The sequence below is a fragment of the Eumetopias jubatus genome, unplaced genomic scaffold (genome assembly GCF_037043125.1).
Source record: "Eumetopias jubatus isolate StellerSeaLion01/CBP00866 unplaced genomic scaffold, mEumJub1_p1.0 scaffold_7, whole genome shotgun sequence".
Lineage (NCBI taxonomy): Eukaryota > Metazoa > Chordata > Mammalia > Carnivora > Otariidae > Eumetopias > Eumetopias jubatus.
In genome coordinates, this window is record NW_028274813.1 from 37,035,815 (window position 1) to 37,062,202 (window position 26,388).

Sequence of the window (26,388 nt, forward strand, 5' to 3'; positions counted from 1 at the left end):
CCTGTGTAAGGATTTAGTCTATAAGTGGCAGTGGAAAAAGATGAAGTAGTCAATATATTGTATTTGGACAGTTGGTTACTATTTGGAAATAAAACAGCAAGTGAGGAACACCATAAAGAAAATGATTGATATACTTGATTTTAAAAAAAGAAAGGTAAGTGTACTGGGAAAAAATGGTCATGATATATGAAGGTTAAAGAAGGTTATCTTTGATACATAGGGTGTATTTGAATCAATAAGAATAATCCACAAGAGAAGAAATAAAGAATATGTACAATTTACAAATAAGGGCCAATGAATATCGGAGTGAAAATATTCCAGTTATACAAGATATAATCTCTGGCCTATCAAATTGACAAAGATGAAGAGAATGGCACCCAGTGTCGGTGAATACATGAAGGTGGAGGAAATGTAAATTGGTTCAAGTTTTCTGGCAAGCCCTTTGTCAATATAGATCAAATGCCTAAGCACGGGTCTGTCTCTGACTCAGCAATTCTATTTCTATGGTGTATCCCCAGGAATAATCATACATGTGCACAACAATATATACATATAAGACAATTTATCACCAAAGTATTTATAATTGTTACCAGTTGGAAACAACCTAAAAGTTAATTGGGGATTGGTCCTCTTCAGTTATGGAGCAACCTTACAACATAAACTTTTATTTTACATTTTTTAAAGATTTATTTATTTATCTTAAAGGGAGAAAGAGCTCGGGGGAAGGGGCAGAGGGAGAGGGAGAGAGAGAATCTCAAGCAATCTCCATGCTGAGCAGGGAGCCCAGCACGGGGCTCAGTCTCATGACCCTGAGAGCAGACCTGAGCTGAAACCAAGAATCTATTGCTCAACCGACTATGCTACCCAGGCGCCCCAAAATGTGACCTTTTAAAGAGTATTGAGAAATGAGGCAAAATAGTGAGGATATAATGTCTGATAGAAGGAGATAAAATTCTACATTGCGTATGTAAAAATATTTATAGAAAATACTTCTTATTTTTTCCATACTTTGTTACCTTGAACGCGTAAGTCAGAGAAAAAAATGATATTTGGGTGCTCACCAGTTGTGGTTATTGTGTTCTGATTATCACTGTTCTATACAGATTGGATTAAATGTCATCTGGGTTGTCTCCCGTCATTTACATTCTCCCATTGCTTCTAGGTTCACTCTCTGATTTTGTCTTAGACTCCTCCAGATTTATTTGAGGCTGTAGGACTGAGCTTTTATTTTTATGAGGAGGCACATGCGATACTTGCTGCCGTGGAAGGTTATAAACTGTATTCAGCATCATCTTCAGAGGATTATGACGAGCCCCTAATGCTCTACCTATACTTGCTTTTCAAAGGTACCGAGAAAATATTGTGCATTTGAGGATGCTGGAATCTGCCGAAATGTATTAGTTGTAAAACCAAAACAAGTGTATGAGCTGTAAAGACAACAGCAGTAAATTGGTTCCAAATATAGCCCTTTATTGACAATGTCTAGGCATAGTGAAATAAACCAGCCCAGCAGATAGAGTATGTGTTTGTGCTCTCAATAACTTCTCCACCAAAGGATGACAAGATAATTTGGAGAACATTAAACGATTTTTCTCTATTGTATACTTTTGTGCATGGTGGTTGTCCTAGGTTATGTTTATTCCGTCTACCTCTTTGTTATTCAGAAGCCTAGAATTTTGAGTACTTGTGGTTTTTTCCCTTTATTTATTTCATTTATTGTAGTCTAGTATCTGCACAGAATAGGGGTTCTTTAAAGTTTTATTTTTTGCTTTTTTAAAAAAATTATTTGCGAGAGAGAGAAAGAGAGAGAGCTTGTGCACACGCAAGTGGGGGGAGGGACAAAGGCAGAGGGAGAAGCAGGCTCCCCGTGGAGCAGGGAGCCCGATGCAGGGCTTGATCCCAGGACCCTGGGATCAGGGCCTGAGCTGAAGGCAGACGCTTAACCCACTGAGCCATCCAGGCACTGTTTTTTACTTCTTCTTCTTTTTTTTTTTAATTTGGAATTTTAATTATGTACATAAATAGCAGCTTGAGAACAAGGAGTTCTAAGGCTAGACATTATCTCTAGGTGAAAGGATTTCCGATTAGTCCACTTGCAGTATGGCATCACCCAAGATAACAAAGAAGCCTAGTATAGTTTGTCCTGAAGAAGAAAGCCAATTTACTATATTCAGTACTGGCTTCTCTGCCATTTTTCTGTAGAAATACTGGTTTACTGCATGGAATTTCCAATGTTTACCTATAACTGATTCAAACGGGCAGAGCATGGAGCATTCTATTTATTTCCTGGTGAATTCTTCACATTTCCTGGCTTTTGAAAGTTCTTCCACAAATCTTCTACAACTATGTATCCTCGTAAACCCCGGTCATATAATTTCTCCCCACTGACCTGGACAAATACGATGGCTTGTTGTGGATAATAAAGAGAGGCAGCAAGTCCCATGAATCCAGGTGGATACACCAGCTTCTTTATTTTTGAACCTCTAGCCAAAACAATGCCAGCAAAACCAATAACACCAAGTCTTGGAAAAAATCCAGGAGGTGCATTTTGGAGATATTCATAGCTGCCTAACCCCCATTGAATCAAGCTCTGCATCCTGGGCTTAGTTTGTGAGTACATTTCCTGACACCAACTTGTATATGGCTCTCAGTAACGTCGGAGATGTGAAATGCTTTCTTCAAGTGGGGTCCTTGGCTCCTCCACAAATTTAGATTGACCCTCAGGGATGGAGTAGAGTGAAAGCTCATTAACCTTCACAGAAGTTTTGTGAGGTGAGTCCTTTTTAGGTGATGCATAGACTCTGAAGGTGAGCAGACTCAGGCTGGCTGGTCCCACAGACCTCTGCATTACTTTGAACATGCTGCTGGCAGAGGTGGCTCCGGCCCAGGCACTGTTTTTTACTTCTTAACAACTGTCCAGAAATAATAATTTCTGGTTAATTAAGATCAAAAGAGGATGTATGTATGACAGTCTGGGATAAAGCAGTTCTTGGAGCCTTTCTGCAATAAGTATCTGTGAGACCATCTTGTAACTTTATTGTTAAGTATTTTCTCAGTTTGTATAAGGTAACGCCTACCAATTTTATGTCCTTGTTCACAGGTTTTTTTCCCCAACTATTTCTCCTCAAACCATCTAAAAATAAAACTAGAGTTTTGGGAAAGCTTATCAGCAACATTCAGTGCATGGCTAGCCAGTTCTGTTAAGGACAGGTCCATCGATAGTAGGGGTTTGTGACATGCACTGTCACTCAAAGCTAGAAAGAAGCTTCGTAACAAGGCTTGGTGCCTCAGATCAACTGGGTCAGTGGCTTAGTGGTCTGAGGCTTTGAATTCTTATTCTTGGTTTTGCTGATGCTTTTCTTGTCAACCATTCTGACCATAAGTGAAAGATAAAGACACCAAAGGGAGATTCAAATCATAAACCGCAGCACTGCTTCTTAAATTCATCTTCTCAGTATTTTTCAGAGCCTACCAACAGCCTTGAAGCTTTGCCCCATCCTCCACTCTTCACCAGCGCACCTTCCGTACATATTTTAGTCTTTCTGCCAACCTACAAGGAAGCCCAAGGCTTGTGTGGATCTCTCCATTGGGCTTTGGAGGGGAGGGAAACTGAGTAGTCAGAGGTATTTTCTCTCTTCCATAGCAGTGGGGGTAGGAGCAGGAAGAGGGGGAAGGGGAAAATAATAAACATTTATAATTTAATATCCTTTCTGGTATCCCTGATGCATTTATAATGCAGCTGTTTGTTTTACAGGTCAGGGGGCTCACTTGCCGAACTCGGGTGTGATACTAACATCATGTCTTTCTCTTGGAACCCATAGGCACTCAGTAGTTTAAACTACCACATTGTCAAGGACAACAGGGATAGTTGGAAGGGCAATTTCTACCAGACCAGAGGTTCAAGGCTCAAGGGCTGAAAGGGGAATTAGAGATAAGACAATGGCTCTCTTCAGTTGTCACAGATGGTCAGAAGCAAAATGAGGTTGTGCCAGTGGGAATCCCCTGGACACAGGATCAGGTGGTTGACAGGTTATTTATGACTGGGGAAGGGTACTGAACCACAGAAATGCAGGAAGGAGCTGGGTCCAGCAGCTGGAGGGCTCACTCTCACCTGCCCCCTCACTGGTCTTCAGGAATCAAGGGGCTGGGGGTGTAAGCACATTACTGGTCCCGCTAAGAGTGAAGCCTCTGGAGATGGCTGCTGGTTTCCTTGGTGGGAATTTGAGGCTTGGAAGGAATGTGTGCCAAAAACGACTGTAAAGAGAGGAAATTATAAACAAGTAATCTTGCGGCTTGGAAAATGTTGTCTCATTCCCCTGGGTCATCACTGAGGGGAAACTGACCTCAGAATGTGAGAGCATGGGTAAAGGGAGGGAGGCGAGTGATTTGGGCAAATGAGACCGTGAAAAGGGCTGATTTGTTCAGTAATTTATTTCAATTATTTCAGTAGATTGTACCCTGGCAGCTTGGAGCATAATAAAAACCAGTGTGCTTTCTTGTATATGGGGATTTCTGAGTGTCTTTTTGAAGTTCTGTGACCTATTTTAAAAAGTGCGCTTCTGGACCTGTGGAAGTGTCTACTCTTGCTGTCCATCTGTCTGTCCAGTGTAAGGGCCTGTGCAGTCCTGGCTTTCGGAGCAGCTGGTGAAGTCAGACATGTTTCATTTGTCTGGGTGAGCTCGCCTCACCTCATTTTCCCCTCTCTGGCTCAGTAACTGGTGTCCTTCTTTCCCTGCTCCCTTACCAACATCTGTCATCTTCTGTTTTCCCCACACATTGAGGTTCTACAGACGATTAACAACTGACTAGACTGTGAATTACTTACAAGCAAAGACAAACTTCTAGGATCCAGCAGTGTCTTGGAAGTAATGGGTATTCAATAAATGGGTATTTGTTGAGTGAATGGATGGCCTAAAATCTACCCCCCACCCCCGGCCCCCAAGGAAAGCATACATTTTAAAGACAATCACGCCAAACTGATAAATCTCTAATAAGGATTTCAGGAGCATCTGACAGGTTGGAGGAGATTCTGTGCAGACTTGCAGCTTTCCTCACACACAGGAAATCACAGCTGAGGGTCCTGGTGATACTTTCTGGTGTAGATGCCAGGAGACACAATTGTTGAATTGAAACTGATCAATTCTAGAAAATGAGGAAAGCTATTGAACCCAAGGCTTGGGCTCACTCCAAGATAGACAGTGATGGCATGTTTGGCTAGTTCCCAGCACTGACAGTTGAGACAACCCTGATCTGGTCTTGTGTGACATAAGGCAGCCCTTGGTGTTGTCAATTACAGGGCCTGGGGGGAGCAGCCCAAGCCCTTGACCTCCACCTTTGCCAGGGACTGGCTCCACCATCACTCCAACCACCATGTTGCCTGGGAGCCCTATTGGGGACAGTGTGGGCGCCACAGACTCTGCTTCCAGATCTCACTCCCCAGCCAAGAAGGAGAGAAAAAAATAACTAAACACATCTGCTAATTATGTTCCAGATAGTCTTTTGAAAATACAGAATTAGTGAGGGATAAATGAGCATTAACCATACCTCTTGAGACAAATTCACACTTTTTTTTTTTTTAAATCATCACATTGGCTAATCCTTCAATGGTCAGCAAAAAGTTTTCTCTTTTAGACTTTGGTCTAAAGTCTAAAGATCAGGGGCACCTGGGTGGCTCAGCTGTTAAGCGTCTGCCTTCAGCTCAGGTCATGATCCCAGGGTCCTGGGATCGAGCCCCGCATCGGGCTCCCTGCTCAGCAGGAAGCCTGCTTCTTCCTCTCCCACTCCCCCTGCTTGTGTTCCCTCTCTCGCTGTGTCTCTCTCTGTCAAATAAATAAATAAAATCTTTAAAAAAAAATAAAGTCTAAAGATCAGGTCTTCTGGCTCTCCATGAGGTATGTTTTGTGACTGGTTGTCGTTACGTGATCCCGGGAAGAGTGAGATCAGTTTTGCAAACCAGTAAGTGCCCACCCACCTCAAAATAGAATTGGCTGGAGGAAAGCAGGGATAGGCAAGAAGGGGGCAGTGGTCTAAACCAGTGAGAGAAAATACAAAGAAATGATTTATGATATTATCTAAAACCTACGTGCTTTTCAAGTATTCAGGTGAGTGTATTTTTAGCAGATGAGGGAATTAAGGATTGGCATTTGCAGGCAAATGACAGCCGGATGCTCATGATTAACAAACAAGTATCTATTAAATGTCCCTTTGCATGTCACCACCCTGAATTCTGAAGGGTTTTCACCTTGAGAATTATAGAGGCCTTGACCTTTTGTTCAAGCGTAAGGAAAGGCAAGAGAATAAACAATATACATAAAAAATCCAGAGCCAGCAGCAGGGCTAGAAAAATGATCTAAAAATCCAGTCAGATTCTTCCTAAAGAGTTGTGGGAATTTCCTAATTTCTCTGTCAAAGATCTCATCTTCACATTCCTGTTCTTAGGAAACACTTCTTACCCCATCTTCACGTCCCTGTTCTGATGCTGTGGCCTTTCTGGGAATGGGACTGGTGGAGTGACCGGAGGGCAGGAAATCTTAGGAGTGGGGGTGGAAGGGGTGGGAGGGTCTGGAGGACCTCAGAGACTGCTGAGAGTTCCAGGTGGTGGGGGGTGGGGGTGGGGGAGCAGAATAACAAAATAGTTCTTTCATCACAGCTGCATGCTGGAGGGCTATTGATTAGGAGGAAGTGATGTTTTTGTGAGGGTTAAAATCGGTTTTGGAAATATTCCTGGACTACTTTTCCAGGGCCAAAAAGTTTTTTTTTTTTTATCATGTCTTTCGACTTAACTGTTGTAATAAAGGAATTAGTTTGAGTGGATGGTTCCAGATGCTGGAGACAGTTCTTTGATGTTGTTTTAATCATATCCCAAATTCATACCTTGGCATATCCACAGACACCTAATTTAGTGTAACAGTGGTAAAGCAGAATAACCATCTCTCAAAGGTATCCACCTCCTAATTCCCCAAACCTGTCAATAGGTTACCTTATGCGGCAAAGAAGACTTTGTTAATGTGATTAAAATAAGGATCTGGAGTTGGGGAGATTTTCCGGGATTACCTGGTGGGCTCGATGTAGTCACACGTGTCCTCAGAAGGGAAGGAGGGAGGCAGGGGAGTAGAGTCAAACACGTCAGAACGGGAGCAGAGGTTGGAGTGATACGAAGGGGTCCACAGAAGCTGGAAAAGGCAGAGAACGGACTTTCCCCTAGAGCGGGTAGGAATACAGCTCTGCGGACACCTTGATTGTAGCCTAGTGAGATACATTTTGGATCTTCAGAAATGTAAGATGATAAGCTTGTAATTTGTTATAGCAGCAACAGAAAATGAACACAGTAAACTTTATGTTGTAAAATAACTACTAGTTAAAGAAATGTTTGCAAGTCAGTGATGTTTGGGGAGAGAGGATGTTCTTTCCCTTGACTTAGAGTTTCCATGTGAAGGGTATCAATTAGCGTTGATACTCTTGGCCTGACCTCCCCCAGGAGAGTGGAGAGAATTAGAATGACCTGATTGGTAAGTGTTGGAGCCACACCTGGGCATGCCTTGCTTGGCCCTTCCCACTTCCCCTTTGGGATCCATCTGTCCAGAAAAGTAAGTTATGCTCTCTCTTTGGATACAGAGGTCTTTGTTTTCCAATGCTTTTTTTGTGATGTGATTAAGAAGCCCACTCTTACCCATGTGCCTAAACCCATTCTAGTCTTTTTCTGTTGGATTCTTCTTTCTCAAGCAGGGAAAAGAGGTCTTATTTATTGAATCCAGTGAAACACAACTCATCACATAGATATGCTTTCTCTTTTCCTTGAATAACTATGTGTCATTATTTAATTTATTTATTATGTCTTGCTTAGTTCCAGAGAGTATTTAAGATGGCTTATAAATACATTGTAATAAAAAAAGAGGAGTAGAGGGGCGCCTAGGTGGCTCAATTGGTTAAGCGACTGCCTTCGGCTCAGGTCATGATCCTGGAGTCCCAGAATCGAGTCCCGCATCGGGCTCCCTGCTCAGCATGGAGTCTGCTTCTCCCTCTGACCCTCCCCTCTCTCATGTGCTCTCTCTCTCTCATTCTCTCTCTAAAATAAATAAATGAAATCTTAAAAAAAAAAGAGTAGAGAGGGAAATGAAGGAAGGACTGATTAGATGAAAATAGAATGAAGTTAGAATCATGAGCGTCTCTTCCAGGGCTGGCAGGGTTTGAGGTGGGGAGGCTTACAAATCTGACCCTGAACTTCTTATCAGTCAAAGCAAAGAGGGAAGCCTAATTGGTTAATGATTTATAGAATCATTATAGAATCAAAGTTGAATGATTTATGGAATATGATAGCAAAACACCAATAGGTCACTCAAGAGAAACATAACTATACCTAACACTGGGACTGTGGAAAACTTCTCCTGGGTGTTCATAAAGGGAATGCTTATAGAATGTAATGAACGGGATTCTAAACACTATGTTGAGTAAACATGGCTATACAGTTCACGATCTATTTCTTACAACATCTCTCTATGTAAGTAAACGGCACAGTAAAGCACACTTCTTTTATTTACATTGAATATTTACTGAGCATCTACTATGGGTCAGAGAAAGTGGTGCTGGGTGACCAAAACAGAATTGTCCTTGTCTTCAAGGAGCTTATAGTCCAGAGGGAGCCAGATACCGTAAAAATAACCCCACACTGGAAAGATATAAAATCAGGCACTCAGTATAAAACATGGGACTCACTTTAGATTAGGGGTCAGGGACAACCTCTTTGAGGAAGTGACTTTAAGCTGAGATTGTAGCCATAAGTAAAGTGAGGAAGGCAAAGAATATTTGCGTGTTTAGTGGAAAGAGATCAGGGGTGTGTGTGTGTGTGAGTTTAAGGGAGAGAGAACAACACACACAGAAGTCCAGAGATGGAAAAGATGTGGAGGAAATGAAAGGTCAAGGTGGCCAGCCTGTAGTAAATGAGGGGAGTTGAGCAGACAATGGCCTGGAGAGCTTGTATGTTTTGTAGCATGAGAAGTGGGAAGCCTTTGAAGGTTTTTGAGGAAGGAAGTGATATGTTCTTATTTATATTTTAAGAAGCTCACCCTGGCTGCTTTCTGACAGCAGAGGCAGGAGAGAATTGGGAGCGTGCTCTTGTGGCTGAGGAAGATGGCGGTGGCTTAGCCCGGGTGATGGCAGCAGAGATGTGACGTGTCTACCGTGGTGGGGGCAAAAGCATGCACAGACAGGTGGCTTGCTGCTGACCTAGAGAACATTTCTCCCTGTTTCTGAACTTGATTTAATCCTAAATCAATGTTGTTTCTTAACTGATTGACTATAGCATTTAAGTTAGTTATATGTGCAAATTGGACATGTTTCCTAGGAGACACTTCATATCTAACAAGGTTGTACTTACAGCAGTGGTTCTCAACCTTGCCCACGCCCTGGACCAATGCTAACAGGATCTCTGGGGCTGAGACCTAGGCATAGATATCTTCGAAACCTCCCCAAAAGATCACGCTGTGTGGCCGAGATTAAGAAACACTGATTTAGAGCATTAGATTGATGATGAGGGGTAACACGTGGGGTGAGAATTAAATCCAATATATAATGTTGTAAACAAGGTGGAAAACGAATATTTCTACTAATGTGAGGTTTGGTTGGAACCCCCTATATGCAGTTTTCTCTAACCAGCTCAACACGGGGAAAATTAAATCGTGATCAACCAAGGAAACTAACATCCTTGCAAACACTTTAACTTTCAGTAGCTCTTGTCAAATTCATCTGAAGCCTTGCACTTATAAATAAAGGTGAGTTCTTAGGCACTGCATGAATCAAAGTGTAGGCTAATTGGACATGAAAGGTTTTACTTCTAAATCACTGCTAGAGGCCAGCAATTTTGAGCATATGGTGGCTGCTCAGGGGTGGTTTTTAACAGAAAAGTCAGCCTGAATTCTGTTGCTAGGGGAAAATTTCCAGGGCTTCACACTTGTTAGCCCTCATGTATCAGAAATGATTCATGCATGCACTGAGTTGTGAGTTCCCATCATCCTGCCAATTGTTCAGAGGCTATTAGCTTTGTAGGGACAGGGAGTGGAGTGGATGTATCTTGTTTCTTCCAGCACCAATTTCATACCTTCCTCTGTTTCCTAAAAGTGCCCCGAGCTTCTCAGCAATAGGCAGAGTGTTCAGACTGGTGGCAAGAGGGAGCTGTGATTACTGTAAGCCTGTCACATATTCTGTGTCCCTATTTTGTTGACTGGTTGGGAATTAGCACATGACCCAAGTCAGACCAATTGGGACCAACAAAACTCAATTCCAGGTCCTTTACTTGAGCTACAGGAGAATGGATCTCCTTCCGGCTAGAAGTGAGTGAGTAAGGACATAGCTCCAGGAGCTACTGGTAGCCATTTGGAACTAGGAAAAGAAATCTGACAGTGGAACCAGTGTTGGGAAGGCAGGGCTGAAAGATGTTTGAGTCATGTATCAAGTTTCATCTAAAGCTAGGACTCAGGACACCTGGGTCGCTCAGTCGGTTAAGCCTCTGCCTTTGGCTCAGGTCATGATCCCAGGGTTCTGGGATTGAGTCCCGCATCAGGCTCTCTGCTCAGCAGAGGAGTCTGCTTCTCCTTTTCACTCTCCCTCTATGCTCTCCCAATCTCTCTCTCTCAAATAAAGAAATAAAATCTTTAAAAAAAAAATAAAGCTAGGACTCCCCCTATAACTTGCAAGAGGCAGGCAGGCACAGTGTCCCTTGTTCACTATGGCTCCAGCCTGACAATAAATGTTTGTTGAATGAATGAACAGTAAGCAGAGGAAAAAGAGCAACCTTAGGAGAGAAATCAGTATGTAACTTATGTAATTACAGAAGAAAAGGGTCATTTTCTTTTTCTTTTTTTTTTTTAAGATTTTATTTATTTATTTGACAGAGAGAGACAGTGAGAGAACATAAGGATGGGGAGCTGGAGCGGGAGAAGCAGGCTCCCCCCGCTGAGCAGGGAGCCAGACACGGGGCTCGATCCCAGAACCCTGGGATCATGACCTGAGCCAAAGGCAGACGCTTAATGACTGAACCACCCAGGCGCCCCGAAAAGGTCATTTTCAAAGACACCAAATCCCATCATTTCTCTGACTCTGAAATCTCCTTGAATTAACAAAGTATGGAATTTCCTTCTAATTACCTTACAATGACAAAGGGAGCTAAAATGGAAAAGAGCAATCATAAATTATAATCTGGCCATGAGGTAGATGGGAGGGGGCAAATCCTTTTTCCATAACACTAGTATCGAGGGGAATCTGGCTCAGATTTAAAGCATGTAAGTCAATAAGTTCTCAAGCTGAAGTATTTTATTATTTCCTTAGCTTTACAAATGGTTCCCTTCATTTAATCGCATTTACCTTGATATAGATTATCAAAATTTTGGCCATATATGAATTTATAGAGTCACTATATCATGAAAGAAAATGTGTTCACCTGTTTCAGTACACTAATCAAAAGATAAACATACCTAGTCAATGATCCCCATCATAATTTGTTACCTTATTGAGAGCTATAAGTGTCCTTTATATAAGGACTGTATCCCATTTCACCTATAACATGTAAGTGAGATGAAGACAAAAGAACTCTATGATGACCAGTGATCAGACCAGTGACTCTGTTGATGATTTTTACCCAAGGACATACCCAAGTATGAGAAAGAGACAACTCACTTTTATAAATGAGAAAAAAAGATAGTTTTGCATTTGCCAGTAAAAGCTTAAATAGTGTCTTCCAGGACACTCTGCAATGAAAATTTTCATTATTTCTTCCCTTCTTGATTTTTTTTTTCCTCTCTTTTTTCCCCTATTCACTAGAGAAATCTAGATTCTGGGCCTACAGGAAAGGGGGAAGTAGACAGAGAAAATGATAAACTGAGGGTAGGGTCTGCAAAGGTTTTAATTTCAAATCTCATGCTTTGGAAATCCAGATACACTTGGTGGAGCAGGTACCTGCCAGCGGGGATGCCACTGTAGAACTAGGTACCCGTTGTAGGATGTATCCTTCCAAGTTTCCTGCTGAAGAGACTTGTTGAGGGTCTAGGGAGCCACTATAACCCTGAGTAGTGGAGAAAACCTGTGTATTATTCCACCATAATCTACACGAACTTACTCATTGATCTCTCTACTCTGTTCTTCACTTCATCTAACAGTAAAGGCCAAGACCCATCTGTCCCTTGGGAACCTCCCTGATTAGCTCTACTTCTTTCTGATCCCAGCCTTGTTCTGCAGCCCCTTCCAATTCCATCTCCAGACCTGTAACATGGACCTGGGTAGGAACACAGGGAATAGTTAAGGGAATTAATAAGCCTATTTCCACCAAGGGCTGACTCTAAGATCTCTTATGTGCTGGTAAACAGATTGTGATCTGAAGTTTGTCTAGCTGAATTTGCAACTTGGAATAGAGTCTCCCCACCCCCTCAACGTTTAGGTTTCTAGGCTAGCCCACAATAGCACATACTACAGCTGACTTCTTATAAATGTATACGAAAACAGTAGTAGAAAGTGTTCTTTCTCTATACGCTGTTAAACAGGAAAAAATTGTTAAAACTGCATCTTGACTCTTAGTGGTCAAAGGAAAGCTAGGTGCTGGAAACAGGAGGAGGGAACTGATGGGATTAATAATAGCTGACAGTCACTGCGTACTTGCCATGTGGGCACTGTGCCAAGTGCCTTATATGACTCATCTCATTTAATTTCTCACTTTAACAGTTAAAGGGGAAAAAAAAGTCTCAGGTTCAATGATTGTCCCAAGAACACACTAATAGTAAGAGTCAGTAGGCTTGTCTAATTTCAAAGCCCAGGCTTTACCCACTCTGTGGTTTTGGTAGAGATTCTGAAGAAAACTTCTGGAAACTTACCAGGCTCTTGATGTCACTGGCTTATTATTGAGGCCAATTCTTTTAAACTCAGACTCTTGACTTTATTATTGTATGTCATCCTTTTGGCTTACACATGAAATGAGAGAGAAGAGCCTGAAAGAGAAAGATTTTGAAGCCCAAGGTGAAAGGCGGGGGTTGAGATGAGGGGAGGGAAGCAAGGACCTGAGGAGAAGGAGGGGCGAGTGAGTGCTGGAGAAGGTGATGGGAAACAGGCATGGGGTTGAGCCCAGTTGCCCTGGTTGTTGTCAGGACGGAGCTGCAGTCTGGGAGGGAAGCCTGAGACACTTCTAAGCTAGGTCTTTGAAACACTGGGAGTCCTTGCCGTAACTACGGAACATCCTCTGGGGTTAGGAAAAGGTCATCAATCATCTAATAGTAACACCAGCTGCACAGGTAATAAGTGTCAAAATGAGAATTAGAATCTAAGCCTGTTCGAATTCAAAGCCCAGGCTCTAACCACTCCTTCTTTTTGATGTTCTGGATGGTCTGACCTACTGTGTGTGGGTGTGGACGTCTTCTATAACGTCCCTGCCATGGGTGGTTATGGATTTTAGAAGTTTGCCAGACCCTTCAGTTTCCAAGCATTTGGCCAGAAAGAGATTATAGTCCCAGATTTATACACTGGTCTATGCTCAGGTCAAATTTGGACAGCTTAGGAAATATATCTTTTTCTAAATATACTGTGTGTATTAATGCATCCAACAGAATCTTCTACCTTTCTTTTCAGTGAAGCAAAACAATCTTGTACTTATTCCCATGATTGAGCTTACACTGTGATGACTCAAAGGTAAGACAAAGTCATGCTGAGGAACACCACCGAAAGAACTGCCTTACTACCTTAATGCATCCAGAGTTCTTTAGCACTAGATGAAAACACCTTGGGTTTAACATTTCTATAGAAGTGATTGAGGACATTTTTGGTTTTTTAGTTATTCAGTGACTTCATATTACTGGATCGATTATTTATCAATAATTGATATATTATTCAAATTTTTTTCTTTATGAGTTCAATATTATGCTTTTCCAGAAACTGTTTAAAGGGGGTTGCTAAAACAAATATAAGATTTTTGTAAAGTGAGGAAATCAGGGTGAAAAAAATTAATGCAGGAAAAATTAAGTGAAGACAAAGATGTTATTATACAAAATAATAGTCTAAGCTGTACACAGACTTGTGAGAAGTAGAACACAGATTTGGTCCTGCTATTTTGGCAGCTAATGTGAGGAGGGTCATAGGATGACTCACAATGTACATGTGAGTCCATCTTATATTTAAGGACACTGATGTGCAGAGAGGGTCACCCAGCCAGAAAACCCTGGATTTGTATTTAAATTCATGAGTGTTTGACTCCAAGCTCATGCTGTTTTCAGTAAGCCGTGCTGCTTTTGTGAATACCCATGTGTAAGTGGACTCAATCAGAGACAAGTATAAAGCTTTGCTTACTTGAAAACCCCCTTATTTGTTGAAAATTAATTTTTATGCAGTTTTATGACCTTGGGAAAATTAATTAATGGATTTGAGTCTCAGTTCCCTTGTTTTTGAAACTGGGATCTTAACACTTAAGGAATTGTTGTAAGGATTAGAGATAATGTGTAGACATCCCACTAATATAACGCTTGCCATATGACAGGTGTTCAAAATGGTGGCCGTTATCAATTTCCAAAGCTGCTCATTTTTGACCAGGCATTTCCTCAGTTTGATAACGTCCCTCATAGTGTCACAAACTAGAAAGCTAACATTTCTTTTCTTCTTGCAATGTGTGACTTTTCAAGTGCTTTTTCTGAGCATGTTGTCTCTCACATATTCCTCCCCAAGAGCCTGTGAAGTCAAAGCTCTATCGTCCCCATCTTTGAGATGATGAGACTGAAGATGAGAAGTTAATAGAACCATCTGTTTCAGAAATGAATGTGGTACACGTTGTGGACAGGAATAGGTGCTGTTGATCAATCTGTATTAGTCAGTTGTAGGAGTTCATCTGTAAAATATGCTAGTCACGATGCCACCCTTTTAGCAGCATGTCATAGATAGTGCCTATTGCACAACTGTGTCAATGACTGCTATTCATCTTGGAAGAGTCTGTGACTCTGACATCCTAATTCAAAGAAGACCACCGCTCCAGAGTAGTCAGTGTTACTGTTGTGTTTCCCATGTTGCATCTAAAGGAGTCAGGAGTGAAGCCTTCCTTAATGGCTGAGGAGTTATTTTATGGCAATATTTTTCAAGCTATTCTGGCCATTTAGGCAAAGTATGGTGGGTGGTTACTGTGTGGGTCATTGGGTCAAATCCTTTGCTGATGCCTTAGAAATACCAAGTTTTATGCAAGCATGTTACTCCAAAGAGTAGGAGAATAAAAGGAGCTAGTTTTGGTGCCATGGGTGGATCACTCTGATTGGGAGACCAGTTAGTGATGCCATCTGGGTTACCGAGAGACAAAAAGGGGGAGAAATACTTTTCTCTCTATGGCTTTTAGAAGGGCTTTTTCAGATTGGAAGTGGGGAGAGTCTGAAGGCATATTTTATCCCTTTTTCCCCTGGGAGTTTTTCTTCAATTAGTTTTTAGTTTAAATTAAAACAATAATGAGAAGGTGCAAGTACCATAGTTCTCCATTTGGCCACCCTATCATTTGAACACTTCTGTGCCCACAATATATATTCCGATGCCCCCTGGAATCCGGTGGGTTCCTTGTATTTGATGATATGATGACACAGCACATGCTCTCTATTGATTTGAACTGTAAAACTCAATAGGAGATGAGTGAAATTCAAATGAGTTTGAATTATTTGCCAGAGATTTTGTTTATCTATTTTTTAAGATTTTATTTATCTATTTGTCAGAGAGAGAGGGACAGAGAGAGCGAGCGCAAGCAGGGGGAGCAGCTGGTAGAGGAAGAAGCAGGCTCCCTGCTGAGCAGGGAGCCCCAGGCCAGGTTCTATCCCAGGACCCTGGGATCAGGACCTGAGCCGAAGGCAGACAGTTAACCAACTGAGCCACCCAGGTGCCCCTGCCAGAGATCTTATTTCTATAAAAATTCTGAATGTAGCAAATAATTGTGACCATTTAATTTTAAGATCTCTGAGTTGCCTCTCTTGTATAACTGTAAAACATAACTGCTTGTATAGGTCTGTTGACAGTTGCATTTGGTTTGGATAAGAGCTGATGGCTTTTTCTCTCAAAATGGCAATGGAGAATGGCTTATTTAAGGAGAGTTACGGCAAAGAAACTCAGTGGTTGCTAATGTGTGCCTTTTCATCAGCACCCAGCTTCTTAAAGTGGGTTTGAGTGACAAGGCAGAGAGAGAAAAGGGGTGTCTCTTCCTGCAACATCAACTCCCAATAAAACAGCCGGATGACAGCACTTCATTTTCACATTAAAACAAAGAGAGAGCTGTGATGGGACAGAATGCCAGATTCATAAGGATACTAAAGGCAAAACATGAAACTCTCAAGAAATTTCCTGCTTGTCCTTGCTAGGTGTGCCCTCCCCCACTCCCCCCTGCATCCTGCTCCCACTATTTCCAAGTTGCTCCCCTTCCTTTGGGCTTAGCACCAAAGAATTTCCTTTGCAGTCTCCACTACCAAAAGACCACCTTTGGTAGAAACCTTTGTGAGGCACTGGTGACACCACCAGGACCCTTGAATTCACTTGAGGGTAATGTGGTCTTCAAAGTGGAACCCTTATACCATTTATTCATTTATCCTGCTAACGTGGAATCTCCTGACCTGAATATAAATTAGCTTGACACTGAGCTACTGAATCAACCAGCACTGGAGGGGGCTCTGCTTCTGCAGACACCCTGCAGGTGTCAGGCTGGCCTCACAAGTGGGCCCTGGGTGCCAACCTGCACTTTCTCCTCTTAAGTTCTTAACCACATAACTAACTGCTCTGCAAAGCTAACTGGGTATTGATGTCCTTGTCATCTGCAAAGCTGCAGAAAACACATAAAGGTAGTTAATGTGAGTGTCTTTTGCTTGTACTTGCTTTTCTTTACATCAGTAAATCCTAAACCTTCCATTGAAGTCACCAAGAACGACTGGCAAGTCATTCTTCTGAATGTGTGCCCAGAGACAAGGAGAATAAGTATTTGTTGAAAATATAAAGATAAAGCCTGCAAGTCGGTGATGGGGCTAGAAATCTCTTCCTCTCTTCCTCTTTCTCTCTAGTGATTATGACTGTATCCAAGACTCTGGAGGATACAAACAATTTTTTGGTCCTTATTTTCCCAGAAAGCTTAGAGGATGAATGATCAATACTATTAGGGTGGCATTGCATTTTTGACCTTCTGTTTAAAATTAACATTTTTTTTTAAATGCGAACCTCCAATGACTATGGAATGAATGCATGTATGGTGTGGCCTTCCAATATGCAAGAGCTATCCCCTGAGTAGCATTTGTGAACCACTCTAGGGAACTGATAATAACTTCAAAGGAACTTTCCTGTGCAATCTTTGATATCTGGAATTTATATTAATCATTACTTCTCATGAGCTCTCTGGGAAGAGAGCAAGTGAAATATTGACAAAGGACTTACCATGTGTTGGGTCTGAAATCAAAAGCTTTCACAAATGGGAAAACAAATACATTGGAATCCTGTTATAAATGTCTTCGATGATCTGTGGGTTTTGTTGTTGTTGTTTTGTTTTATTTGTTTGTTTTTAAGTAAACTCTGCCCCTCACTTGGGGCTTGAGCTCACAACTGAGAGATCAAGAGTCACATGCTCTACCAACTGAGCCAGCCAAGCACTCCTTAAATATCTTACTTACATTAAATAAGTTGGATAATTTTCTTTCAAAAATCTAATTTCATGAAGATCCTGATACAACTTGATTTCATTATGTTCTTATTTGTTCTGTAAAGCCAGTAGGTATTTATGCAGTATCCATTGTAAGACTTAATAACAAGATTATAAGGTAGTCCTATAGTTTGTGGCCTTGGTTGTTTTTCTTGACATTTTAAGCTGGGTATTTATCATCTCCTCCCTCCCTTATTGCTTTTGCCATGTATTCAATGTAAATATTCCAATATCTTTCTATTTACTCACTATTTCTCTTCTGCTCTCCAGAGCCCTCCACATCTTTAGCCATATCATTTTTTTCCTCTGAGATCAATCAACCAGCAAGTATTTTATATTGTTGCTGTAACAGGCTTTGCGGGAATTAGGCTATAATTCCTAGAGGAATGGGGAGGATTTCTGTCCAAACTGCTCCATATAACAACTAATAGAGTAATATTTCATGCCAAAAAGTACTTAATGGTTTTGATGACAGTAATAAATACATTAGAAAAGAATGGGATCTTTACTTTCTATCTTTTAAACACAAGAAAACTTAGACTATTCCAGAAAGAAAGTATATTCACATACTCTTATTATTAAGACTTTTTATGTTTTTGTTTGACCATGAGTCACCTCCCAGCCTTTGCTTCTTTCTATGAACCAAATCCAGCTCCTTTAGGGTTTTTTCATGGGCCTTATTTTCGATATTATAAATTATTCAATTTATCATTCCACCATATTCACAGAGTATTTACCGTACAGAATAAAATATAAAATGCCATGACACTTTACAAAGGTAATGCAGGTCAGGGCCATTGCCCTTGAGGATTGGAAGTAGTGGGATTCAGAGAGCCACAGAGGTTTCTATTTTAGTTTTTCAGAATTTCATCTCTGGTCTTTTAGCCTGGAGCTGACTTGCATGATGACCCTTTCCACTGCCCTTAAGTCCAGAAAATATCACACATGGATCAGTAAAGAACCTTCTGTTTCCCTTCCTCTACTCATCTTGAAAGAAGTCGGCTTTCGTGTATTTCTGTCCTGCAGGAAGTCAGCTGTGACCATCACAAAATTACAGCCCGGGCATCCTGACCTGACTCTCTTAACCCCTGAAATGCAGAAAAAGCTCTTGACAGGGGCAGTAGGTCAGTCATGTCAGGGTCTGACAACTAAATGAGTGGTTCTGGTCAAAGCAACTTTCAGAAACAACTTGAGGCCATTTTAATTTCCCAAAGGTATCAGTAAAAGTATTTGGACTGCTGACTTCTACTGTTCTGGAACAACATAGGACCCCGAAGAGTCTCTGAGGCTCCCCTGAAGTCTTTCTGATAATACGGGTCAAATTTGTAGGATGAACTCTCATTTCAACTTCCACTTTAAGATGATTTGTTGTTCATTCCCATAAGTTGTGTTTAGCTCTGTGTAATGACTTAGAAAGGCCACAGGCTGGGTTTGGGCCCTCGTTCACCCAGCCCCTAGCCTAGGGTGTGATAAGGCAGTGTGGTTTTATGGTTATGAGCATGGGTGTGGGATGTCAGCCCTGTTCACTGGCTCATACATGATACAACTGGGCACATTTCTTAATTGTCTTGCATTGTTCTCATCCCCAGAAATGGAGAAATCACAGTCACCTCCCAGGATCACCATGAAAATGTACTGACAAATACAAAAGTTCTCCTCACAGTTCCTGAAGCATGAATGGCGTGCCATAAATTCCATGCTGACTGTGTTATTGTCCTAAGCATGACTAAAAAGACATAGCTCGAGACTTTCCCCGACCCTGAGTTTTGGAAAGCTAACTTTAATACCATGCTGATGATGGCTGTTGCTTTAACTATTTCTACAACTTCCTCAACACGGCCTAGTCTGAACTAGTTTTTTCCCTTTGCCTGAGCAAAACAAAGATACAAACAAGCAAGCAAGCAAAATACTGGAGTTACCTTTAATACTTCTAAGATGACTCTGACTTTAGCTTTCTGAATATACCTGAACTCTACATTCTGCCCCGCTACCTCCCCATCTCTCACTTCGGAGTTATCAAGAAAACATTTTTCCATGAAAGATTTGCTATGTTAGGCCATGATCTGCTGGTGGAAACCAGGCCAAGAGGCGAGCCCATTACAGGGACTCTAAAGTGTGTTGAATATGGTCTGAATCTCGCCAGTGCTTGGCAGCAGGGCAAAGCCGGGTGGGAGAACAGCCAGGCTTAAGTGGCAAGGAAGATGCCTCTGACACCTAAGTTGTACTTGCTAAAGAATGAGAAGCATGTGAGAAATCCCTTGATCTCACTGTACTGAGCTAACAAGACCAGGTGTGGCCGAGATGGTCTGATGGTACACATCAGTTAATTCAGCCTCACCTTCAAATACAGTCGAACTTCATGATAAAATCTGACTTACAAAATGAATACCTAAATTTTCATCAGCATTTCTCAGTTATAGCTCTTGGTTTTTTTCTATATTTAGATACTGTTTGGAAAACTGAACAAGAAATTACTCTTTGAGGCCATAATTAAACTGAAACATAACAAGAGTGTAATTGGAAATTTTGACTAATAGCTAACAGAATGCCACGTCACACACCACTCTCTTGCTCTTGGCCTAAGGGAGACCGGGAGGGTTTCAGAAATCATACTGACTGTCAAGAGCAGATGTGTTTTAGTATTTAAAATTAAATTTTTCCAGGGATTGGTATTGATCTGATTGGTATTGAATACCAGGGAGTGGTATTGAAACATTCATACTGTTTCAAGTGCCGTGGAGAGCACTTGGAAATGAAAGACAATTATCTTTTTATGTTTGAAAGTTTTTTCTCATGAGATAAACTGAGCTGGTTAATGTTTTGTCAAATCATGCTTTCTAGGCTATGTCATCTTGTTTCCCGCTAGCGTCAAGCTCTTTTTTAACAATAGAGAAACTCTGATTTTTTTTCCTCTTGCTATTTTCTCTTATTTCTGTAGGCAAACTATATCTTGTGAAATATCCTCTTTTGTCAACTCAAGGCCCATTGACATAACGTTTCCCATAGTGTGTGTGTGTGTGTGTGTGTGTGTGTGTGTGTGTGTTCGCGCGCGCGCGCACGCACGCGTGTGTTTCAGACTTCTTTCTACAAAGAGAGAATTCTGGAGCCTTCACTGCTTTTTGGCCCCGAGAGTACATTCCATGCCCCATATGGACATTGGAAAGAATATCCCAAAAGGCATTCAGCTGGGTCATTTGCCATCTTGGTTCACATAGCAGGTTTTGTTGATAAGGCTTTGTTCAAAGCAAAGGGACTATGCCAAGTGGTTCACAGCCCTTGTAGCCTCTCCTAGAACCTTCAGCCTTTCTTGGAACTTGCCAGCCATTTAAGAGACTTTCTAGAGTCAGAGTAAGGAGAATGGATGTAGAAGGGGAAATGTGATATATGTAGAAAAATGCAGAAACAACTCAAAGTCTTTGTGAGAACTGCATTTAGCTTTCAGAACATTGAAATAATGAAATGTGTTTATGAAGGAGAATTTCTTCTATGTGTCCCACATGACATTTTTTTTTCCTGGGGAAATATTTATCAAAGCAAAAAAATATTTGTTAAAGAAAGAAATGAATTTGCATATTGATATTTCCTCTCTGGGAGAAAATAATGCTAATTCCAGTTCTTTTGGAAGGTTCTAGGGTAGGATTAGCTAATTGAATCTTGTGATATAAACACAGTTCCAGAGTTAATCAGAAACAAGCACTGCCATCTCTGTATCGGTTCCAACGACAGACTTATGTTTAACACAAACTTACCATCTCAACTTGAAAAAATGTATGTGGCTGTACAGGGCACAACTAGATTAAAAAAAAAAAAAACTTTCTTCAGAGTGGATTTTATCCTGATTTTGAAAATTTGGAAACATACTGAAAAGTTGAAAGAACGATAAGAACACACTCTACCTCCCAACCTCGATTCAATAATGTGAACGTTTTACTGCACATGCTTTCTATCTCCATGTCTATGATGCATACAGTTTTTCCCCTGGAACCGTCTGAGCTGCAGACATATGGGTGACATTTTACCCATAAGTACTTAAGCAAAAATAAGGACATTTCCTCCCAAGCCACAATACTCTTATTATATGCAAGAAAATTAACCTTAATTTCATAATTAATCTAAATTATTGCATATTAAAATGTCCTTCATTGCCCACAACATGTCTTCAGTAGCTTTTTTTTTTTTTTTTTTTTAGTCAGGATCCAATCAGGTTAAAACACAGTGTTTAATCAAAAGTCGTCCCTTTACTTTTTTCCTCCCTGTATTGCTTTTATTTATTTTTTTGAAGAGTCCAGACCAGTTTTCCTGTGGAATGTATCATATTTGAAACTACTAATAGTTTTGATATGCCTTCTGATCATTTAGAATCACAAAGAAGCAGCCTAAGAACTTAGTTTAGTGTATTGGTAAACGAGTTACCAAAAGGCTTTTATGTTAATATAGAAGCCTCAGGAGATTTAGATTAGATGGAGTAAATTTGGCAGGAAACAAAATAGTATTTTGGGATCACAATGTTTACAAGTTTACTGGTTTTTAAATATTCTAAAGTCAAAAGAGAGGGAAATGATTTCTTTAGTGGGCCGTCATTCTTCAGTGGATACGTTTAGCAAATGGCTGGGAATGGCGGTTGGCAGCTCACAGGAGAAATTGCCGTTAAAGAAAACAAAGTTGTTTGTGTCACAGTGTGGATCAGGAACCGTGGGGATAGGAGACTTCACCTTTCTTTCCACATGTACAAGTTTACATATGTTTTTTAAAAGAGATACATGTGGAAAGTGAGATGTGAGAAAAGCCATCTTCTTTTGATGGTTTATTTCGTCTCTTCACATATGAAAGTATATATAATTATATATGTGTATATGCATTGCATATTTATATTGTTTAGATCTGAACAACCAGAAAACAGCATTACTGTTACTAATACCAATAAAACCTATCTCTTTGGTATCAGGTATTTTATACTGAAGTGAAAGGGGGGTTCATAAGTAATGTTGGCAATGTTCAAATAATCTCTGTAGTTTCCTTTTTTCATTTACTGATGGAATTATTAAGCACTAACAATGTACCAGGCAGTATACTTGAGGCAGGAATGCAAAGATGAACAAAAGAACATGATTCCTCTCCTTGAGGGATCACAGTCTAGGGGCAGGAGGCAGAAATGTACTAAGTTATAGCTGTATGAGACTTGGTATAATAAAGGGACATACAAGGTGCTGTGTGCTGACCCACAGCAGACCCTCAAAAAATATTTTTTTGAATAAATGGATGAATGAAAGAATCATAGAGTAGGAATCATCTAGCGATTCCTAGAACTGGAGAAATAGAAGATTGTAAGAAGGAGGTAAAGTTTAAACTGTGTCTTAAAGGCTGTACAGGAGTTTTCCAAGTGGACAAGGATGGTTGAACATACCAGGTGGCTTTGTACAAACATGGAAGCAAGAGTATGGGGAACACGTATAGTTCAGTTGGCCCAGTGTCAAGGTTCGCATGGAGTGGTGGTGGGGCGACATGGTTGAAAAGAGGAGTCGGAGCACAGACAATGAAGAACAGACAACTCTATTCTGGAAATGGTTGAGGTCCAGTGAAGGATATTGAGTAGAAAATTGATGTGCTTGGATTTTTTTTTTTTTAAACCTTTCTGATGGTGGCAGAGAATGAACTGAAGGAGGGAAGACAGGCTGATTAGGAAGTTCTTATGATAATCCACAGAAGAGACAATGAATAAATCAGTGACAGGAGGAATAGAGATGAGGACAGATTGAAGAGTAATTTGGTCTAGTAGTCAGTTGTTACTGTAATTATTAGATAGGACTCTGCATATGCATTTAGGAACTGAGAACTTTGATAAAGTTTTATAAGGGTGAGAAATAAAAATGTCCCTCATTTTATTTCAGTCTTTAGCTACTATCCAGTTTCTGTTTAACTTTTTTCCCCATTCATCTTTTTTTAAATTTTATTTTATTATGTTAGTTTAACTTTTATAAGAAAAGAGATCGCATTACTATCTTCACTTTTTTTCTGGTCCTGATTATTTTTATAGCTTTAAAAATTGAGATATAATTCTTATACCACATAATTCATCCATTCAAAGTGTACAATTCTGTGGGTTTTTTTTAAGTATAATCACAAAGTTGTGCAACCATCACCACAATCAATTTTAGATGATTTTCATCACTCCCAAAAGAAACCTTGTACCCGCTAGCAGTCACTCCCCATTCACTCATTTCTTCAGTCCCTGGAAACCACTAATTTACTTTCTGTCCCTATGGATTTGCCTACGCTGGGCATTCTATAAAACAAAGTCCTGCAATATGTTCTTTTGTGATTGGCTACTACCTTCACTTTTGCTCACCATTAGAGCCAGGAAATTGGGAGGGGACTAAAAAATGGAGAAATCCTTTGAGAATCTGCTCTTTCCCTCCAAAGACTATAGAGTCCAGAGTTAGTTGCTTAAAGCTCTGTAAGGGGCCAGATAGAGGTAAAAAATATTTTTTCAGTAATGATGCTACCTCTAAATTATCATAAAAATACATAATAATATTTCCATGCATTAAATGCTTGTTAGATGCTTTATGTACAGTAGCTCATTTATTCCTCACAACATATTTATGAGGTAGGTATTTCACTTTTTTACAGGTAAGGAAATTAAGGATCAGGCAAGAGGTTACTTATTTCATATCTCACTTTGTATGAGCTCAAATGCCATGCTTTCGATTACTGTTTGAGAACAGGAAGCACCTATTTTTTTTAATTCCCAGGTAACCTTTCCATTTCTTTTTTATATGCCACTTTTCATGATCTTCACATTTTCCTCAGCTTGGAATAGTTCACTTATCCTTTGGCTACTGGCCTCACCTTTTGAAGCATTAGGAAAACTCATGATAGATCGATGAATAAAGAGGTTGTGGCATATATATATATACACACACACACACACACACACAGTGGAATATTACTCAGTCATAACAAATAATGTCTTGCCATCTGTGGCAACATGGATGGACCTAGAAGGTATTATGCTAAGTGAAATAAGTCAAACAGAGAAAGACAAATGTAATATGATTTCACTTATATGTGGAATCTAATAAAACAAATGAACAAACAAAAAGTGGGAGGTACAGGCTTCTAGTGATGGAATGAGTAAGTCATAGGGATAAAAGGTACAGTATAAGGAATATAGTCAATGGTGTGTAATAGTGTAGGGTGACATATGGTAGCTACACTTGTGGTAAGCACAGCATTCTACACAGATTTGTCGAATCACTATGGTGTATACCTGAAAGTAATGTAACACTGTGTGTCAGCGACACTTCAATTAAAAAAGAAAATAATAGCAACCAAAGATACTATCTAAATTTTTAAAAATAAACACAATGGGCATAGTATATCATAGAAGCAGAAAACCTCAATAGAGGATTATGGAATAAATATTGCAATAAACAAGAAAAAAGAAAAGAAAACACATAAAAACATCTTTCTTAAGCAATGGTAGGACTAAGAATCCCCCCATTTCCCCATCCTTAGATGGGGTTGGGAGAAAGCTCTATTGTGAAAGTGGGTCAGGGTGATTCCTGTTTAATCACCCAGCCAAAGGATAAGACTCATTACTTGAAAAATATAGGCATTTATATATATAATGATTATGATTACAGAAATCACATTTTATTTATTATTTCTTCTCAATGCTTTATGAGAAACGTGATAATCTGATTCAATGTTAAACCAACTCTGGTTTATTGTTTGGATATAGACTGTGCTGTGAAGAGCTGTCTGCAGGGGTCAATGATGCATCAGCTGTCAGCTCTCTATTCTAGCAAACTTCCTTGAGTGAAGTGGCTCTAAGAAATAGCTTGGGTTTATTTTCCTTCTTTCCCACTCTCCAGGTACACTAATTTATCTTTCTCCCGTGCGCTGTTGTCTAAATCTTCCTTGAGATTATTGTATCAGCCAAGTGTAGTTTTGGGAAGGTGAGATGGCTTTTCCTATCTTGAATTTAAATTTAACAAGCACTTGTGAAAATTAATCTTTTCAAGTATCAGAAGGGAAGAAGGTATGTGTGAATGCCCGAGAATGTAAGAATTTATTTGAGGTTGTCCCTTAGGATTCTGTAGTTGAAGATGATTCGATGAAACCCACAGTATGGGGGAAGCTTTGCCAAGAAAAATAAAATGCAGGTTTCGGAGGGACCCCAGAAATGTGTTTCATGGGATCCCCTGCCTCAGGCATGTCAGTGTCCTAAGCACTCAAGTACCACAGGACTGTTCTCTTTGTGAAGAGACCTTCATGTACGTAACTTCATAACTCCCGTCCTCATGTCAGTGTCTTATGAATACATCATAGTATATTGAGTTAGTCTATGGACACTTTGTGTTGTTTACTCTTTCCTGAATGTTGGAAACTGACCGTAGTCAGTGAAAATACAGTCTATGAGGTCAGATGTTATGGAAAGACAAAGAAGTTGGGTCAAGTGTCTCTCCCACATGAACAAAAACAACAATAGCATTTATTCAACACTGATAAATATACTAACACGTTGGCTCAATCTTCATATGTCCTAGATGAAGTAAGTCCCATTATATCTTCATTCTACACATAAAGAAACTATAGATTAGAGAGTTAAGTGATTTGGCCAAAATCAAAATGACCACAGAATGATAGAGCTGTGTGTCTAATTTAGGTATGTTTGATCGAAAGCCCCTCTTCTTTTATTTTTAAAGAATTTATTTCTAAGT

The 26,388-nt window shown here is 40.3% G+C and overlaps 1 protein-coding gene and 1 pseudogene across 1 annotated transcript in view; both read right to left on the reverse strand.

Annotated features, from left to right (window-relative positions):
• Positions 1 to 26,388, reverse strand: part of RHOJ (ras homolog family member J) — a 77,583-nt gene that overhangs the window by 28,832 nt on the left and 22,363 nt on the right. The window lies entirely within an intron of this gene.
• LOC114207065 (MICOS complex subunit MIC26 pseudogene) lies at positions 2,276 to 2,860 on the reverse strand (annotated as a pseudogene).